The following is a 5,000-nucleotide window of genomic DNA, read 5'->3' on the forward strand; positions in this document are numbered from 1 at the left end:
CTCAGCAATTCAGGAAGTGAATTGAAAAGGAAAAACACTTTTCATTTCTTCAATTGGGGTTTCAATTCATCCCCTGCATCGAATTGAAATGTATCTGACCTCAACCCTGGTATCCAAGCCCTCTAAAGGACAAACCACTGGTGCTGTCAGTGTCATTGTTGACGGGCTGGTAACCTTTCTTTGTGCGTGTGTTTGGAGATGTAACCTTCCTTTGTGTGTTAGTGTTTGTGTGTGTCTGTGTATCTGGTGTAGCGTGACTCCCTTTCGTCATAAATCACTGTCAGATGCCAATGACACAAACAAAGCCCCTGTCCCAGGCTGGATAATGAGACTGTGTGTGTGTGTGTGTGTGTGTGTGTGTGTGTGTGTGTGTGTGTGTGTGTGTGTGTGTGTGTGTGTGTGTGTGTGTGTGTGTGTGTCAGGCCTCTCCAGCTATAGCCCTTCATTAGTCAGTCAACACCAAACCTTCCCACAGAGTTTATGAAAATTCATTGAGTGTGAGATGGGCTTTATTCTGTTAGATTAATATTGCAGGCTGCACCGCACTGGGTGACAAAGCACTCCATCCATCTGATAGAAGGAGAGAGGGATGGAGGGAGGGAGTGGAAGAAGATGAGAGGAAGGAGGGAATGAGGTTGATCGCTGGTGCTTGGAGGAGTAAACAGAATTTTTGTCACTTTGTGTGTGTCAGAGGCGCCACACAGGGAACTGTTAAATAAATGATGTTTGAAATGAGAACAGCTCTCTGCAGACTAACTCTGGTTTGGTTTATCAGAAGTGGCTGTTTAGCGCGCACACACAGACACACACGCGCACACGCACACACACACACACACACGCACATGCACACACACACACTGCATCCATGGCATTCCTTTCCTCTCCTGAATCTCTGTTAGGGTGACAGAAGGCTGGGTTGCATTACAAAGCTCAGCTAAGCAAACACAGTGATAAAGAGAGGGATTTGACCCTGGTTTAGCAGGAGGAAACGGATGAGAGACCCAGGGTTTACCCCAGTATCCCTACAGGTTCCGACAGGAAACGGAGTTTAGTAACCAAACTGTTTGTGCTGTGACTCCTGGTTGCTGTGTTTGCACAGCGGGCTGTTGTAACATATCATTACCTCCGTACATGAATGTTCCTCTGCAATGCTTGTCCTCCCCTAGACAAAACCTGCCCCTTTCTCTGCAAACACTCTAAATGGAATGGTGTGTGTCAGGGAGAGGGCAAGGACTATGGAGAGGATTCACATACTATTATTGTTACTCTGGATTCCTCTTCAGTTTTCCAAACACTGCAGCTCTAGCGTAGGGATGGAAAGAAAGAAAGAAAGAAAGAGAAGCAGATGCAGAGAGAGAGAGGCAGAGAGAGAGAGAGAGATAGAGAAAGGGAGATGGAACACTGCAGTGGTTTTAATTACAGAGGAATCGTCTCTTTAAATATTTAGAATTGAGATGAGCTCTGTGTGTGTTTTCTTGCCAGCTTAATGTGTGCGTGCATTTGCGTGCGTGTATTTCTGTGTGTCTGTGTGTCTGTATGTCTGTGTGTGTGTGTGTGTGCGTATCTAATATTTGCTCCTGGATTCTGATTCTTCCCCTCTTCTCATTCACTCTGTTTGTAGAGAGGAATGAAAAGGCAGATAGCCAATGGGTTACCTAGCAGCAGGGGTGTGTGTGTGTGTGTGTGTGTGTGTGTGTGTGTGTGTGTGTGTGTGTGTGTGTGTGTGTGTGTGTGTGTGTGTGTGTGTGTGTGTGTGTGTGTGTGTGTGTGAGTGTGTGTGTGTGTCCAGTTGTGTGTGTTTTGGTTGTAGAAAGAGAAGAGAGGAATATATTGAGTTTGAGAGAGACACTAGCGGTGTCTGAGAAGGGAAATAAACCGAATGTTTAAATAATGTAGACATTATAACACTAACACTGTCTGACCTACCTGGAGTCTTTCTGGGTCGCTGCCACAACACCATCACCATTGAATAACCAAGGTCACAGTGAAGAGCAGAGGAACATGACGATAATACAACCGTGAAAGACATTAGACTGGATGTGTTAGGTGGTAATAGACTGTTGGTCAGGTCATCATTGTCAATAAGAGCCTGTTCTTAATTGACCTACAGTATCTGGTAAAATACATCAAGTGAGGGTATAGGGCTGGGAATGTGTGTGTGTGTGTGTGTGTGTGTGTGTGTGTGTGTGTGTGTGTGTGTGTGTGTGTGTGTGTGTGTGTGTGTGTGTGTGTGTGTGTGTGTGTGTGTGTGTGTGTGTGTGTGTGTGTGTGTGTGTGCGCGCGCGTGCGTGCGTGTGCATGTGTTTAAAAGTAGTGCCAAGGCCAATGTTAATTCCTACAGGTGTAATGTGCAGTTGCATAGATGGTTATTTCTATCCTCCTTTCATTCCCTCTCTCTCTACCGCTTCGTCGCTCTCGCTCTCGCCCTCGCCCTCTCCTCTACCCCGCATGTCATGTGTGTGGGTGCTTTGATTGATCTGTCATTGAGAGAGTTAATGAGCATGGACATCAGAGACAGAGTCCCTCCACAAAGACATCAAAGAGCTGCAGTTCCCAAAGCCCACTGAATTGCTGCCCCTCAGGCTCCACACACACAGAGCTGCTTCTCAGGCAGCGCTACAGGGGGTCTGGACAGACAGGCAGGCAGCGGATGAGAGCTGTCCATAGTTTCTGTTGTTGTCTTATTGTTCTCCCAAGCCTTAGTGTGGTAAAGTGCTGTTTGTTGGTTTAAGGCTGGAAGTGTGACCAACTGGGTTTGAACGTGGCTCGTCTTTGCGCCAGAGGACTGTGTTAGCTCATTTAGCTAAAGCCAAGGCATTAGTTCAGGGAGAAAACAGAAGACTTCAGGTCACAAGCATGGTTACTCATCGTACAAGCTTTACCAGTCACCTAAGCTACACACACACACCCCTGCTGCTAGGTAACCCATTGGCTATCTGCCTTTTCATTCCTCTCTCCAAACAGACTGAATGAGAAGAGGGGAAGAATCAGAATGCAGGGTCAAATATTAACACAAGGACACAAAGACATTCCATTAACTGGGGTGGCTGCACAACAGGGTGTCATGCTTTTACCTATTTGACTTCAAATTCTGATGTTTATCCACATTTCACCAAATGTCAAATATAGAAGTGTTTTTGACACCCTGGGCTTCTCCTGATCCATATTCAGAATGATTAAGTTAAGGGTTAATGTTTTGGATAGGGTTAAATGAAGAAGTTTAGACATTCATTCAGAATGATTAAGTTAAGGGTTAATGTTTTGGATAGGGTTAAATGAAGAAGTTTAGACATTCATTCCGAATGATTAAGTTAAAATAAAAATGTTTTTATCGAGGTCTACCACTAGGATTGAACACACAACCTTTAGATCCAGAGTCATGAGATGTCTAGCAAACCCAAGCCTACTCTATGGTTATATCGCTCAGTGTTGCCCCTAGTGGCCAGTTTTGAAGGCATTTCCCGATGCCCACAGGACATGGACAGACATCAAATTTCGAAGTCAATCTTGAGCGATCTCGCTGGTCTACCACTCTCACTCACTCATCCTTCACCTCCCCTCCTTCCTTCCACTCTCTCCTCTTCCCCGCATTCCTCTGTTCTCCCTCCCTCTTCAACCCTCTCGTTCCTTCCTTCGCTTCCTTCCAAGGTTTCTCTTTTCAGTTCCCTCTTTGTTTGGTTCTTGTCTTACACCTTACCATGGAATGTTTCAATGGAATGTTTTGATGAAGTGTTTTGATGGAAATCATTTACAGTATGTGTTCATTGGTGTGGGTGCCTGTGTGTGTGTGTGTGTGTGTGTGTGTGTGTGTGTGTGTGTGTGTGTGTGTGTGCGTGCGTGCGTGCGTGCGTGCGTGCGTGCGTGCGTGCGTGCGTGCGTGCGTGTGTGCGTGCGTGCGTGCGTGTTTATTTCTGGTGTGGGGAGGGTTTTTTCTCTGTAAACCTTCTAAACTGCTCTGACCGGACCCAGGTTATTCAGGTGGGACAGTTTGCTCAGTAACACAGTGGCAGTAAAAGACTCGAGGGAAAATAAATATTAGAATTCACTTCCAGGATGTTCAATTGTCAGGTACCCCCGAAACACACACACACACACACACACACACACACCTTCCGTCGTCTGGGTCTGGGATATCCATCATGCCTCTGGAGGCCTCCTGCACTTTCCAGGGGTCAGAGGTCATGTTGGTATGGAAGGAGCATGTGGAGGCATCTTAAGTGTGTGTGTGTCTGCTTGCCTGCGTGTGTGTGTGCATACTGTATATGAATGTGTATGTGCGTGTCCTGTTTCTGTGAGGAAGAGATGTATAGGCCCCGTAAAGGAAAACAGATCCCTACGGTACATGTAAAGGAGAAGAAGATCCTACCGAAGACAGCAGAGATCTACAGAGACCTTTACCTAGGGGTCACAGACAGACAGTCCAAGACTACAGCTAGACTACGGTGACCTTTACCTAGGGGTCACAGACAGACAGTCCAAGACTACAGCTAGACTACGGTGACCTTTACCTAGGGGTCACAGACAGACAGTCCAAGACTACAGCTAGCCTTTACCTAGGGGTCACAGACAGACAGTCCGAGACTACAGCTAGACTACAGTGACCTTTACCTAGGGGTCACAGACAGACAGGCAGAGACTACAGCTAGACTACGGTGACCTTTACCTAGGGGTCACAGACAGACAGGCCGAGATTACAGCTAGACTACAGTGACCTTTACCTAGGGGTCACAGACAGACATGCCGAGACTACAGCTAGACTACAGTGACCTTTACCTAGGGGTCACAGACAGACAGGCCGAGACTACAGCTAGACTACAATGACCTTTACCTAGGGGTCACAGACAGACAGGCCGAGACTACAGCTAGACTACGGTGACCTTTACCTAGGGGTCACAGACAGACAGGCCGAGACTACAGCTAGACTACAGTGACCTTTACCTATGGGTCACAGACAGACAGGCCGAGACTACAGCTAGACTACAGTGACCTTTACCTAGGGG

The 5,000-nt window shown here is 46.9% G+C and overlaps 1 protein-coding gene across 4 annotated transcripts in view; it reads left to right on the forward strand.

Annotated features, from left to right (window-relative positions):
* The window catches only part of LOC115113850 (slit homolog 1 protein-like), a 202,750-nt gene that overhangs the window by 44,164 nt on the left and 153,586 nt on the right, over window positions 1-5,000 (forward strand). The gene's annotated exons all lie outside the window — the stretch shown is intronic.

Source organism: Oncorhynchus nerka, linkage group LG28, assembly GCF_034236695.1.
Source record: "Oncorhynchus nerka isolate Pitt River linkage group LG28, Oner_Uvic_2.0, whole genome shotgun sequence".
Taxonomy (NCBI): domain Eukaryota; kingdom Metazoa; phylum Chordata; class Actinopteri; order Salmoniformes; family Salmonidae; genus Oncorhynchus; species Oncorhynchus nerka.